Genomic DNA, 16282 nt, shown 5'->3' on the forward strand with positions numbered 1-16282 from the left:
AAAGCAAAAGAGAAAGTTTGAAACCTAAGCAAGTAGAACATTAACATTACATGATATTGTTGATATTATGTGGATAATTAACACCAACATGGTCATAAAACTAACCAGGAGATTTCACTGAGTGACCCTCCTGAAACCTCCCCAAACTCACCCATTCTTTCAGCCCTTTACCTCCAAATGCTTAGGAACTCCAAGGTCACTTTCAGCTCTGTCGTGCTATATGACCAGGGCAAGGGAAGGCAAAATCTGAGACATTAAATGGAGCTTGGTGGAGTAGGACTTGGGGAGGTGAGCTTCCAAAGGTTTATGAGGACACACAGACCTCACCTCTCATAATCACAGACGGGGATATTAGCAGCTCTGCCCAAAGACTCCTGGCAGGCTCTCAGATCCCATTGGGGGTAGGGAGCTGTCAAATTCCAGCCACCCATCGCTGCCCCTATGGCACTGTCCCTGGTGCGCCAAACTCTACCTGACTCACCCACATACATCCTTGGACCAGAGAAGCCGAATATGCACCCTCTAGGTCTGATACTGGGACCCAGGACCTAGACCCCTTTGTTCATACTGTTTTGCTACCATCTGGAGCATCCACACCTGGCCACAGAGAGCCCTTCATGACCATGGATGTGGTGCCTCACTGTCCTTCTGAGGACAAGCCTTTCCCTCCCCACCCTCTTGGAGGAAACCACAAAAACAAAGCAGGAGCCAGCTTTGTTCCAAGAGCAATGTTTTCTCCCTGCTCCCATTTCATGAAGCTCTTTGACCCGGAACCCAGGCAATGAAACAGACCCAGCTACCTGCCAGCTCTGACCTCACTGGCAGTTGTTTTTGGTTCTCTGGCAGCTGATGTTTTTAAGCTGCTTCATCTTCTAAGTGCCTGTGTTTACAAGCAGACTTTACTGATGTTCCTTAAAAAACTCCCTCTTTCTGAGTCCTCAGTGTCTGTTCAGTGAGTCAGAATCATATTTTGTTTGCTATGTTGGTGCATTCTTAGCTATTTTTCAAGCACAGATCTCAAGCATAAGCTCCTGATGGGCAGGGCCATATTTTACATTTCTTCATAGTTAAGCAGCTAACATAATTCCCTACACAGAATTAGTAACTCTTGGCAAACTGGAAACAACCCAAATGTTCATCCATAGGAGAATGGAAAAAGAAGTTATGGTTTATTTGTATAATGGAATACTACTCAGCAATAAAAAGGAATGGACCACTGGCACATGCAACAATGTAGATGAATCTCAAAAACATTACTCTGAGCAAAAGAAGCGAGACACAAAAGAGTGTATACTGTATGATTCCATTTACATGACATTCTAGTTCCAAGAATGATAATCTATGTGATAGAGGTTTATTATGGCCTTTCAAAATTCCTATGTTGAAGCCCTGATCCCCAGTATGGCTGTATTTGGAGATGGAACCTCTAAAAAATGAATTAAGGTTAAATGAGGTCATAGGAAAGAGCACTGATCCCATAAGATACTGTCTTGATAAGAAATGACACCAGAGGACTGGTTCTCTCCCTCTCTCTCTCCCTCCCTCTCTTTCTCTCTCTCTCTCTCACACACACACACACACAACACACACAACACACACACACACACACACACACACAAAGAGCACTGAGAATGCAGCCATATCTACAAACCAGAAAGAGAGCTCTTACCAGGAACTGAATTGTCTAAAATCTTAATCTTGGACTTGTACCATCCACAGCTAGAAGAAAACAAGTTTCTGTTGTTTAAACCACCTAGTGTATGGTATTTTATTATCGCAGGCCAAGCTAAAACAAGATCAGAACAGTGGTTACCTCTGGGAAAGGTGGCACCGACTAGAAAAAGACACAGGGAACTTTCTAGGGCGAAGGAAATGTTCTACACCTCGATAGGGTGGAGGTCACATGGATATTGACACGTATGTGAAAAAAGATATTGCGCTAGATGCCTAAGGTGCGCGCATTTAACTAGCTGTAAATTATAACTCAGTAAAGACAGAACGAATGAGTAACACAAATGGAAAGAAACGCCTGTTGGTAAGAATGATGGTCTCTTCACTATGACTCAGCACCCTCCCTCTGATCCCCTGGGGACAGGTTCCTGCGCTCACTACAGGTGTAGCAAAAGCGGGGCGCGGGGGGGGGGTGGGGAAGCAACCCTGGTCCCTAGTTCTCAGGGAACCCCTTTTCAGCTCCAAAAGCAATATCTGGAAGTCCTCAAGTCACAGCCACTAAGCCAAATTGTACCAAATGCTAACAGCTCATTAGGAGACTTTCTGACACTTGGCAAGCCACATTACCGCCTTCACGCTTCCACGGGGCAGCTGCTGCCCGGGCGCCGAGGCCCAGCCAGACCCCAGAACTTGCCGCCTGACCGTGCCCAGCAGCAGGAACAGCAGCAGGGGAGTAAGAGGCCGCTGCTGAGGGTCCTGACAAGATATCAGGCTGTGCAGTTCTGACCTTCAAGGCTCCCTCTACTCGAGCAAAAGGAGCCGAAAAACTATTTATGCCCGCATTCCAGCAGTTGGCTTTTCTGCAGTGCTCAGTAATGGAGTTGTTAGCACTTTGGGACCAAATGAGAAATTCTTTCCCAATTTGAACAAGGGGTCCACATTTTCATTTGACACTGAGCCCTGCCAATTATGCACCCAGTCCAATCTGCCACCACAGACCAAAGGCTTGGCTTCTGGTGACTTTGTCAGAGATGTCATCATGAAAAAAAAACAATGAAGTGGGGAAATTTTACCTCAAGGACTCACAAGCTGGGCCAATTCCTGGGCCTAGTTCCAGAACCTCTCAATGAAATCTCCAAAATTCGTTCCCACTCCTTTCTTTCCAGGACTTCGGCAATGCTAATGAGGTGCAGTCAGACACCACCACAGAAATATCATAAACTGGGAGCAAAATCTGCTTGTTTCCTGCCAGGGAGAAATGTGTCATTTCCTTTGGTGATACCAGGTTCTTTGCATTAAAAAATAAAAGTTGTTTTCATAAAATCACTGACATTCTAGAAAATGTAAGTGTGTGGCATATGTGCTACTTGTCTTCCCTTCTGTGCCCTTAGCAGACATTGCTAGTTGATCACAGCACTGTTAATCATTGATCCCAGTTCCAAAATCAGTGATAAACTGGAGATGGCTGCTACTAGCTCATGAGAGCCAATTGTTAAATTTCAGGAATCTTGCTAGCTGGCTCTTAAACATACTCATTATTAAAATTAAATTATGTAAATGTATACCTAAAGGAAATATATTAAAATAAAAGGTAATATACTCATAATTCACCACTTCCTAATTATTTTACTACACTGTGCTATTATTTATGTAACTGAGGATATTTGCGTATATGGTACCTGGAAATACTATATAATGGTGCACTACTGTGCAGCTCTTCCCAGCACTGTGTTGAGAGATACAATACTAGTAGCTTGGAATAGGCCACAATAATAGGATTATCTCATAGAAATCAGCAAATACTACAAGTCAGGGTATCCTCTCCACTTGCCTGGTGAGAGTCAGTTGTTAAACACCTACCAGGTGTCAACATCAGATGTCAACATCAGATGATAAGAGACCCCAGAGAAGACAGACTGTGCCAATCTAATTCCCACTGCCTGTGATGGGGGAAGGAGTGTTTGTCATGGAAAATGCAACTCTGAGCACTCATAGAGGAAATCAAAAGCAAAGAAATAGAGCCCCTAGATCCAGCCATGCCTGAAGCCAGTCCTGCTGCACTTTTTTACTGATGTGAGACTCACTTAGGGGCATTATTTTCTCACTCTCACAAAAACACCATATGGACTAGCAGCTTGGCCCTGGAGGGGATGGGTAATTGTTTTCCTTGAGGTCTTCCACCAAGGTACCTGAAGGAGTCAGCCAAGGACCATGGGCCAAGGTCAGTTAAAATCAGAAGCAAACATGGGGTAAGGGGTTGGGCAGAAGGTGGGCAGTTGGGAGAGGGGTGCAGGCAGGGTATGAAGCTCCAGAGTTTCTTTTTAGGTGGCCTGGCCGAGCTGCAAGGGGTAGTAGAGGCTAAAAGATGGGCAGGAGCATGCCCAGGGCTCAATTCCTCACAAGAATTGTAATGGACATACTTTTCTCATAATATCAGGCAGTGAAATTCAAGGAGGAAAAGTCCCCACAATCCAGGCCAAATTGGGGAACTGTAGGCTGAGTGCAGTGGCCTGAGGTTCTTCCTCCAGCAACTCCAAGCTCTTCCTACCTCATGGCTTCTTCCCCCACTTTTTTTTCCTTTATTTATTTTGACTTAAAATCCACCTCTGCTCTAAAAACCTGGAGCCTAATCTTTGCCATCCATCAGAATCACTCAGGAACTTCTAATGCAGAACCAGGGGCCATGACTTTTGGAGATTTCATTGAGAGGTTCTGGAACTAGGCGCAGGAATTGGCCAGGCTTGTGAGTCCCTGAGGTAAAATTTCCCCACTTCATTGTTTTTTTTTTCATGGCATCTCTGACAAAGGCATCAGAAGCCAAGCCTTTGGTCTGTGGTGGCAGATCGGACTGGGTGCATAATTGGCAGGGCTTGGTGTCAAATGAAAATGTGGACCCCTTGTTAAAAAATTATGAAAGATTTCAAGGTGATGACCAAATATTAAACCAAGAGCGGGCCCCTCTGATCCCGGGGCCCTGTGTGAATGTCCATGATCCAGCTCTGGTAGCAGATCACCATTTGCCTGTGGGGACCATGTGTTGTCTGAGTATTTGCAACCCAGGGGCTATCCACCTGATTTTTAAGGACAAAGCTTCCAGGCAAAAGGCATGAGTCTTGATGGCCCACATCCTGATTTTGGAGGAGAGCCATGGTCCTAGAGTATCCCAGAGAGCACACCTTCAGGAAATTCCACTTCCTCTCAGGCCCCAGAGGCTCCAGGGTCCCAGCTGGGGGCTCTGGAACTGACATAAAAATGTTTTAGGGAGATAGAATTGGAGTTGGAGGGAGAGGACCCCACGTTTGTCAGCCCAGCTAGAAAGGAGGCTACAGCTGACTAAATAAGCATCCACAAAGGGCCAGAACCTGCTCAGCCTTAGAACTGGTGCTGAGCATCTCAGGCCAGACTCTTTCCCCTTGGCCAAGAGACCCCTTTCACACTCTGTCTTGAGAAGAAACCAAACCAAGAGTGTGATCAACTCATCCCATTCTGCCTGGGACTTTCCCAGTTTTATCGATGAAAGTCCATGATCTGTTTAGCCTGGGTGAGCTGGGATGGCTTGGTTACCCTACATAAACCAATGTCACAACAAATGTCCCATTCTGGAAGCACTCAAGTCATTACTTTGGGCAGGTGTCCACCAAGGCTAATTGGCGAAATTCCAACAATTTGATGCAACAGGTCAACTCCTTCCCTTTCTCCAGGTACATTTTTCCTCAGTGTTCACCAGGATTTTCCATCACTCCCAGTCAGATATAGCAAGGGCGTCTTACTAACTGTGGCTGTGGCCAGTGATTGGTAACAGCTGCTTTTGGTCTTTCCACACCCCCATTCATGTTCTGAGCAGTGGTCCCATCTTTAGCTTCATGTTCCCTTCTTTACATTGGCTGCTAGGAAGCTCCAAGTGGCTCAGTTTTAGCAATTGCATATTTATGATATACATTTCATGTGCTAACTTTACTTCTGGTTTCACCTTACTCCCTAAGCTTACTTTTCCTTTGATCCAGTGTCCTTAGCTATTTATTCTGTTCTATTGAACTGACTGCACACACGAGCCATCACAAATTCTTTTAGAAGAAAGGCTTAATATATAAACAAGTAAATGTAAATGGTAATTGCCAATGTTAGGAAGACGCAGAGCACAAAAAATACTGGATGTTACAGAGCAGATCATGCTGATTGTCATGATGCAAGGCTGCAAAGCAACCTCTTCAGGTTGCACGTTTTCCTCCCTGATTCCTACAGAAAAAGTACTAATGCCCAGATACCCTCCCCAGAGAGTGCCCTTCAGCCTTCTCTCTGAACCTGTCTTCTGGCCTTTCCACACACCACCATTAAGCAGAAAATTGTGTTCAATATAACACTTATTCTCCCCAATCAGGACACAATTCTCTTGTCTGGGTTATAAGCTCGACTCTGTACTCTATGATTGACTTTGCTACTGGGTTAGATTGCTACTGCACTCAGTTGTTCTAATTAATGTCTTTGATTTATTTACACAGTTGCTGAGGGATTCTTTTGAAATCAATGTGCAAATTTAATTTAAAATGTAAATCAATAGTTTGAGTCAAGGTCATGGGATTTTTTAAGAGGGAGGCAGGGTAGTCTTAAACACCTCAAGTTATTCTGGCTCTCTGTGGCTGATGACTTGGTTCTTCATAGGGTTACATTTGCAGATGCCAGGAACTTGGTTATTCCAAGCACTCTCTTGTTCAGAAAGCAGGGAGAATGTGTAGGATCTTCAAGATTGCTTTACTTTCCTCCAACTGTGTGACTATTCAGAGAATCTGCATAAATGACTCAGGCAAAAACTCTTTTATAATGCAAGTTCAGTTTCCATCATAGAATCTTAGTGCTGAAAAACCTCTGGGGAACATCTAATCCAGCCCTTTCCTTTTGTGAATCAATGGGGACTTGTCCAGGATTACACAGGGAATGAGTTGCAGTGTTTGGACTGGAATCCAATCTCCAGCACATCTATGACCAACCCAGAATCAGGTGCATAAACTTCAATTCCAGCCTCTAAGACAACCTCTCAAAGATTTCCTCCAAACTCTACCTTCATTTTACTCAGTAAGTTCAAGGTGCACTCACAGTGATGTCCTTCTTCCAAGCGTGGCACAATTACTTGGGGGATCTATGCCCTAAACCATCTGGATACACAGCCTTCTGAACATAAAGCCCAACAAAAGGCTCCTGCAGGCAACCAGAGCTCTCTGTCTGGGAACCCAGCCCCGCCTCCTTCTAATGTCAGGGGAGGCCTCCCTGTCTGCCTGCCCACTCTTACATATTAGAAAACCACTTTTGTCAAGAGTTATCTCCAGCCTGTACAATCTCTCTCAGGGATTATCTCATGTTTTCAAGATTACACAAGGTTTTGAAAAGCCTCCTTGAGAGACAGTCCCACCCTTGCAAATTGGGACACAGTGTGAAGAACATTCAAGGAATAAAGCTCAGCCACACACACCCCATTTGGGGGACCGTTGTCCTCATGGTCTTCCTACACTTGAATGTGCTGCAGCACCTCACCCCTCCCCTTCCGAGTGCCGCACATCTTAGGGAGAACTGGGTGCTGACACGAGAGCATCTGGATAACATCAGCTTGTTAAATGTCAGGCTAAATGTATTTTTCTAGTCTTTCCCTGAGGGCTGAGATCAGGCTGTTGATAAATTCATCTCTTCCCTATCCACTTGGCTTTTACACTACAAATGTTCACAGGCTAGCTGTTTCCAATGCCTTCCCATCTCTAATGGCAGATAAAAGTGGAAGAGCTCAGGATCAGCCAAGCTGCCAAGAAGCCACGAGCTGTAGGTGTGTGACCCATTGTTTGAGTGTTCAAGATTATAGTAACACTGGCTGGAGTTTATTTCACACATCCACCCTGCTGTCTCCAGCTCTGATCCAGTCTACAAAAGGGAGGCAGAAGCTTTTAAAAATTATAAACAATGAGGTCAGACCCCAGAACATACCAGCCTTCTTGGACCCAGCCAAGAAAACATAGTCTTAGAGTCTGCCGAAGCTCTATGGGTCACTATGAGTCAAGGAATCATGGCTGGTAGGACTCACAGTTTGGGAGATCCATTTAAGAGTAATGGTTTAGAATTGAGGAATCTGAGCAGTAGTCCCAGACTGTCATCTAGCCTAGGTTCTAATCTCTTCCACTTGATATAGTGCCTGGCACATAGTAGCTGGTCAATAACCTCCTTTCTTATTAGGCTTAAAATTCCAGCACCTAATGCAGTGTTTAGCACATAGATTCCAGAACCCAACATAGCACCTGGCATATACTAGCTAGCCAATAAATGTTGGTGGAATAATTGCATTTATAAATGAATAACTGGGTGGGTAGGTGCATGGATCAAAGGAAGAAAAGAAGGATAGATGGATGGGTGTTGTTAAATCTCTGCTTAAAACTAACAAGTTAAAAACTAGACTGAATTCCCCACAAGGCAGTCCTTTCAGGTGTGGAACCCTTACTCTAATTGTTATAAAGTTCACCCACTGACTGAGCCAAATCTGCCATGTTGTAACTTGCCCTTGACAGTTCTAGCTTTCTCTTCTATGTCTTCAAGCATCCACTGGGGGTTTTGGAACATATACTCTATGGATAAGGAGGGGCTACTGTATATATCTTCTAGGGACTCTGCTTTTCTAGTTGACTCTTGACCCCTGACTGATTTAGGTACTCTGCCATCCCCCAGCAGCACAGCCTTTGGCCTCTCTCCCACCCTCTGTGTTGCAGAAAATGCCAGATGGTGCCAATTCTCTAGGCTCTGTTTCCACACGTACCACCACTCAACTTGCAAGTTCCTTCTGACAATCTCTATAGTATGTGCAGGTGGAAGCTGGGCAAGCAGCCCTGTTCTCAGCTATGAGTGGGCTGACCGGCTGTGCAGACTAGCAGATGCCAGACAAACAGCTCAGTAGGTTATGCTATTTTCTTGCGAGAGGAAAAGTGCCAAAATAGTGACAAGAAATCACTGGAGAACTTTACCAGCCACGATGAGTAGTGGTCTTTGACCAGCTAATAAATCTCAGGGCAGGAGAGTAAAGCACACTCATGAGACAGACACAGAGGTGCCTGGCCATGTGGATGTCAGGACAGATTCTAAGCATCCTTGGCTCTCCCAGAATGCCTTAGGGTACACATGATATAAAGATACATTTTCTTTGGGCTCATACCCAACAGGTGGGTTTTGCATGTCTTCTATCAGAGAGGCTGCAAATTGGGGGTCCATGGGCTGAAGTTGACCTGCCAGCATATTTTGTTTGGCCTTAACAGTGTTTTTTAAATTTATTGCCAACTTTTACAAATTGGGGATTTCACATTTAAAAAAAAAAAATCTGAATTTCCCATGTTTCTTGAAAAATCAGATTTGGAAAGTACAGACCTATTTTCCTGCATAGCAAACATTGGCCGTAGCTAAGTAACAGCCGTTCTTGTTAGACAGGAAAGGAAACTCTTCGGCTCATGCAGTCCCACCCAGCCTACTGCTCTTGCTTATGGTACCTGCCTGGTTTCTGGTGGCATCTAAGTTTACAAGCCTTGGTCATCCCATCTGTAGCAGATGCCCATATACTCTCCTGCTGTAGTAGAAGGCCAGGCTGGACTTCAATGGCCAGTGTCTATACCTTTTTGCCTGAAGACTTTTGTTGGCAACTAATCCCTCTGTCTGCTTCTCAGCAGTCCATGAGTGTCCCTTTAACTGACGGAAATTGGTGCATAACTATTCCAGCTGCCTCTCCCTTAGTAAAGATCACTCTGACGCATATGCTATACCCTGGCTCCCAGAGGTCCCCAGTGATGTCAGGCTTTAGTTACCCACAGTGGTAGTTGCCTTGACGACATACCCTTTAAAGGCTGCCTTGCTTTCCCTATCTTTTCCCTTCTCCCCTACCAGTGTCTTTTTTTTTTTTTTTTACCACCCGAATTAACTACTTGTACAATTTATTGCACAATAACAAGAATTCATAGTAGTGATTTTCTATACAATTGGTGTGAACACTGAATTAGGGAACATTGACCAGTTGTTCCCAGGGGAAATAGAAGGTTAGGTTCCTGGTCTTCTGGTCACAACATTTTCATCAGCCAAACAATACGTATCCTTGTTTTTGTGTTTATGCCTGAAGACACCTTATTTAAATATACTGTCAATTCATTAACATTGAACTCACAGTTAACAGCGCTATGATTCATGCCTGAATGAAGCTTATCTAACACATGGACAGTTGACCCTTGAACAATGTGAGGGTTAAGGGTGCCAACTGCCTGCCTAGTGCAAAATTCTCAGCCCACCACATACTCAGATTCCCAGCTGCAGATAGAAAATTCAGTTGGCCTTGAACAACAGGAATTTGAACTGTGCGGGTCCACTTACACGTAAGTATAGGCTATTATTATTTAAATCCACACATAAGTGTACCCACTTGGTTCAAACCTGTGCTGTTCAGGGTCAACCATATTTTCTCCATAAGGCACATCACAGCCTTCTTGCTCTTAGGAACACTAGACGGCACTTAAGCAATGCGCTTGATGGCCATTTTAAACAGTAAAATTACCAACACGACGCACAAAAATGCAAAAAGCATGGCACTAAGTAGAATGCAAAAAGGACCTTTTTTTTTTTTTTACAACATAATAACTGAAACAAGAAGGCTGAGAGTCGCCTTATTTGACCTCAGCTGGGAATGTGCACATCCTGTAACTCAAATTCTTTGCCACTATGTGCACGCCCACAAGTGACGGTGAAAGTGACACAAATATTGATTTTGAGGTTACAAATAAATTGTAGCAAGTAAGCAAATTCACAAATATAGAATCCAGGAAGAGTAATGATACCCCAGAGTCTGCTTCTACGGAACCCCAAATGAAGACAACATCATAGAAGTGCTTTCCTCTTCTAGTAATTTAGCAACAACTAAAAACCCAGCAAGAAATATAAAACAATGGTTTTCAGGAATTGGCCATCAGGTAGCATAGGATAGTGATCCCCAAGAGAGGGGAAACAAATGAAGTGAGTCCTATGATTTCCCCAGTGCATTGACTAGAGATGTTTCCAGGCTGCAGTGCAGGAAGGAGAAACCCAGGTGGAGCATGGGGGTAGCTTGGAGTTGAGGAGACAGAGCTGGGAGACTTGGGAGGCCACAGTGGTCAGTTTGCAAGGCAGAGTACTGGAGTGCTGAGACCTGTGCACAGAGAGAACTCCAGAGATTTGCAAGGATCTCCCCGAGTCTTCAGATGAGTTCTAATCAGAGCATGCTTGTGAGGCTCAACAACCCAAGGCCAGGGAAAGAACTACCTAAAGGAGCAGAGGGAAGACTCCTCAGAGCTCACAGGATTGGGAATAATTAGTGTTCCCACCAGCCAGAGTAGAAAACCTAATTCATAGGAAATCAGGCAGAGTTCTCAGAAGGGTCTTACCTCAGCAGGAGGGAAAAATTGGCCCTCAACTAAAAACTGCTCAAAACGTCAAGCTGTGTCCAAGTAAGTGAACAATCTTCCAGAAAAACGCTAAACAATACTTACAGAAATACAAAAATATCCAACAAGATAAAATTCACAACATTTCGCATCAACTTAAAAATTATCAGGCATACCAAGAAGCAGTAAAATATGACCCATAATGAGAAAAATTAATAGAAACAGATTAAGAAATGACACAGACAATACTATTAGCAGACAAGGACATTGAAACCATTATAACTAACATCTTTATGTTTGAGAAAGCAGAGGAAAGACTGAGCATGTTAAGTAGAGTCATGGAAGATAGAAAAAAAGATCCAAAAGAACTTCCAGAGGTAAAATTAGAGTGTATGAGATGAAAAAGGGAAAATACACTGGATGGGATGAATAGCAGATTAGATACTACAGAGGAAAAGATCAGTTAACTTGAAGACATAACAACAGAAACTGGAAATAGAAAATGAAATTCGGAGAGGAAAAGGGTAAATAAGTCAGAGGCTTTAATAGAGTGTGGATTCTAATTGCAGGTCATTTAAGTCTGTCCCTGGAAGCTGACTGGAATATGGGCGCTTGTGGCCCTTATGAAGGGGAAGCTGGACTGGGAGCCAGGTTTCCTAGACACAGGGTCAGGAAGAACAGGCAAGCCCCCTGCCACCACTCAGGCTCAGGGTGGCTTCCAATGCTCCCCAGCTTTCTTCTTTGGGGCCTTAGAGATTTGGTGGGTAGCTAGGTGCCTCTATCTGCTATATTTTTTATATTTCTTCCCAGGAAATGCAAAGGAATGGCTATGGAGTCTCCTGTCTCTCCAGTTCTTTCCCCCATTTTTGCCCTCTTAGAAACACAGGCACTTTTTGTTTTAAGACTTATTATTTGTTAATGAAAAATGAACAGGTGACAAGAATAACAAAATGAAGATGAAATAAATGTCCTAAGTATCACACTAAGTTTTTATAAATCTTGTTTTTTAAAATGGTAAGATATAAAAATGGGGGTGGCTTTGCTTTCTCATCAGATGTCCCCAAGCCCCTTCCCAGATTATACTAAATATCTGAATAATGCATCTGAATAAATATATTTATTTATATAATATACACATATATTTATTTATATGTTATATAATATATACATGTTTATTTATACATTATGTAATATATAAATACATTAAATATATCTGAAAAATGCTAGGGACCTGCAGAAATAAATGTTAAAATCTCAATAAGATACCATTAAGTTACTTTCAATTATAAAATGTCTCAAACATACTGAAAATAATATAATAGACACACATGCATTTACATTCCAAGTTTTTAAAAAGTTTATATTTTGCCGTAATGGCATCAGATCTTTTGTTTTAATTAATATTTGTAGTTATAAGTACAGCTAACTTCTTCCCCCACTCTGTTCTTTCTTTCCCTCCATTCCCAGCAGTACTCATCTCCTGAAGGGGTTCTTCTTTTTAATGATTTTTACGTTTTACCACATAGGCTTAATGTGTAGTATCATTTTGACTATTTAAAAAAATTCACATAATTATCATCACACTGTCAGTTTACAACTTAGTCTTTCACTCTGTGTTTTAGAGATTTATCTGTGTTGGTTCATATAGGTTTAGTTCACTCATTCTAACTGCTTGGATAGGACTTCATTATATGGACATTTGGGTTATTTTCCATTTCTTGCTGTTAGATGCTTCAGTGAATACCCTTGTACGTGTGTGTGTGTGTGTGTGTGTGTGTGTGTGTGTGTGAACATGTGCAAAAGTTCCTCCTAGAAGTAGAAATGCTGACTTGTGGAGTATGTGTACACTCAAGATTGTTGGATGTTGCTAGAATATTTGTCAGCAGGTACCAATTTACACTCCTATCAATAGCATATGAGCAGCCCCTTTTCCCTACACCCCCCCGCCCCCCGAGTTGGTATTATCAGACTTTAAAAATTTGTATCAGTCTGTATCTGGATTCTCTATTATGTTCCATTTATCTCTTTCTATTCATGTGCCAATACCACGGTATTATATCTTTATAAATTTAATTTCCGGTAGGAAGAATTTCTCTTCTTGTTCTTTAAAATTATCTTACTTACTCTGGGTTGTTTATTCTTCTGTAAGAATTGTAGGATAGCTTGTGAAGATCCACTGAAAGCTCGGTTAGGATTTTGAAGGTAATGACAGTGGATTTATAGGTGAATTTGAGTAGGACTGACATCTTGATGACATTGAATCTTTTCACCCTGGATCATGGTATATCTCCCCAGGTTTACCTCTATTCTTTCAATATAGTTTATAGTTCCACCCATAAATTTTGCGAGATTTATTACTAGATACCCTAGAGTTTTTGTTGCTGAGATACCTTTTTTTGCTTATCAGGAGGCAAAGATAAAAAGGGTTTATAACACTCTGCACCGGTAAGATTATGCAGAAACAGACATTCCCATATTTTATTAGTGCAAGTGTAAATGAATACAACCTCTTTGGAGTACAATTTGTGATAGTTCTAAATTTTTAATGCACATTTTATTTAACTGAGAAATTCCATTTTCGGAATTTACAAATATATGCACATATATGCGAGATTTTGTGTGTATAAGGATATTTAAGGCAGCATTATTATATGAGCAAAAATAAAAACACTTCTCCAGCCTTACACATGAACATCTGCATCTGTGGCCCGAGGTTTATACACACAAAACTGGGTCCCCTTGCTTCCCCCTCATGCCAAGCAGAATATACCCTGGGCCAGAGAGAAGCGACTTGAACTTGGATCTCCTCCTTGTCATGTTAAGGGAGATGCACTCTTTGTGCAAGTGCTTCTGAACCTTAGCAGACATTAGAAGTAGCTGGCCGGCTTGTTAAAACCCAGATGCCTGGGCCCACCCCCTAAACTGACTCAGTAAGTCTGAGAAGGGCCTAAGGACAGCCTAGATTCTTAGTCACCTTTGCATTTGAAGATGACCCTGCTGGTGATGGCTGGGCACAGAGAGGGCGTTTATAAGCATTGTGGCTGCCAGTCTTCCCTGAGGTAGCCCCGTGTGAAGGCTATTCTCTGTCAGTGCTTGTCCTTGTGACATCTAAACACAGAGTCACACCCTAATCAGCGGCACTGTTCTTTCCCAGTACAACCCATGCCTGGAGTGAGCACAAGGAGAGCAGAGCAGTCTGGGTTGTATCAGAGAACCAGGCAGCGGGGTGGGCCAGCTCACCCTAGGGTGTTACCTTGTCATCAACGATGCATTAGTGCACAAAGCGCAGTGTCCGTCAGAGCTCATCTCTGAGAGTCATTTATTGGACCTGCGTTGCTGAGTCAGCACTGCGCTGGGTGTGGGAGAGATGAAGATGGAGCTGCTGTTAATAGGAAGAGCCAAATGACAGGGGGCAGGCACCACAGGACTGCGTCCAGATCCTTCTCCAAAGAGCCTTGGACAGGGGCAGTGCAGCCCCTGAGACTTTGGGCGTGAGTAACAGAAGGGGCATCCCTCAGGGTAGTCCCATTTCTGAGGCTGAGAGAAGAAAGGTGGAGACAGAAAGGATTTGGGGGCTGCTTTGGGGGATCCATGGCTTGCTTGCTCTGGTTTCTGAAAAGAAGATAGAGAACATTCCAGCTACACAAGGACAGAAGCTAAGAGACAGGGGTGTAGGCTGAGGATGCGTTGCTGACATCTGGGCTCTGAAGGGAGGATCTGACTATGAGCATATATATTAGCAGCAAAGTAACACCCTTGCCAGCCAGGAGCTGGGATGGGGCACAGCAGCATGTATGTGGGACATGGTCTCCATGACCTGGGGTCCGGCAAGCCTGATGACCAGACCTGATAACCCTGAAAAGCCTGGGGATTTGTGTGGAAGCCTGGGTCCTATGCTGTGTGGGGATGCAGCCCTTGTTACATTCCCATGAGGGGGGCTCCTACCTTTAACTGTCTAATGAATTCTTGGGAGGTCCCTCTGGGATCTATTAGAGTGAACTTCCCCAGGAACCTGGCAGGAGTCAGAGCCAGGGGCAGCACGGCTGAGCCCCTCTGTGGCTGTCACATCAAGATGCTCCATTCCAACCCTAAGCCATCCCAGCAGGTAGGGGCCAGTTTGAGTTTTGAGGTTACTCTGTCCATCTGGGGACCACCTGGGAACTTTATTTCCTTTAGGGCAGCCTCCAACTGTGATCCCATGATTATGGGCTGTGTGTAGTCCTTTTAGGGCTGATGCAAACCCTAGAGTCTCAGAAGACAAGCAGACCTCGCTTGACTTGAACCAGATTAGCTGTCCACTGGTCTCTGGATTCATTTGACAGACATTTGAGCGCCATGTGGATGCCAGACACAGGTCCAGTCTCTGGGGAAACATCAGTGAGCAGATGGAAGCCCTTCACGTGTAGAGCTTAGCTTTTATGGGGGTGAGATGGAGGCAGACAATGAAGAACTGAGTCCTTACTCAAGTCTTGAGAAGAGCCATGAAGATTCTCAAAGAAAGCAGGAGAGGACAGAGAAAGCACCCGTCGCTGGAGGAGCTTTGATATAAAAAGTTGGTCACTGAATAGGTGACATTGCAGGAAACACAAACAGGAAGAAATAAGCCATGTGGCTGGGTTTCTGGGGAAGAACAATCAGGCAGAGGGTAGGCCAGGTACAGGCCCTGAGGTGGGATGTGCCTGGTGAGCTTGAGTCAGCTCAGCTGCAGAGGGTGGCAGAGGGTCCTCTGTCCTAGAGTGGAGCTGCACACGCTCAGTTCTCTGAAAGTCCCCTGGAAATGGACACTCTCTACCCATCATCCTCAGTCACCTCACAATGTCCCAGAAATTCCAAACTACATCTCCCAGGGTGCCTGTCCCTGGAACCTGGAAGTCACACCATCCCACCCCCCAATACACAGTGATGTGGGACTTGGAAAGTATGGTCCAATCCAGCAATTCCCAAGTGCTGTCCATCAGAGCACTGTTCTGGGATACGGAGAGCAAGCACATGTAACCCACCAAGTCACCTCTGGCTCTCTGAATGGCTTCAGGGAAAACACACACGCATGCATGTACACACACACACACACACACACACACGCACGCACGCGCGCGCACACACACACACTGTAAGAAGCAAAAGGAAAAACTTTTTTTTCTCATGACCTATTTAAGCTCACATTCTAAGATCAAAATCATGACAGAAACAAT

This window comes from Miniopterus schreibersii (genome assembly GCF_964146895.1).
Source record: "Miniopterus schreibersii genome assembly, chromosome: 15".
NCBI lineage: Eukaryota > Metazoa > Chordata > Mammalia > Chiroptera > Miniopteridae > Miniopterus > Miniopterus schreibersii.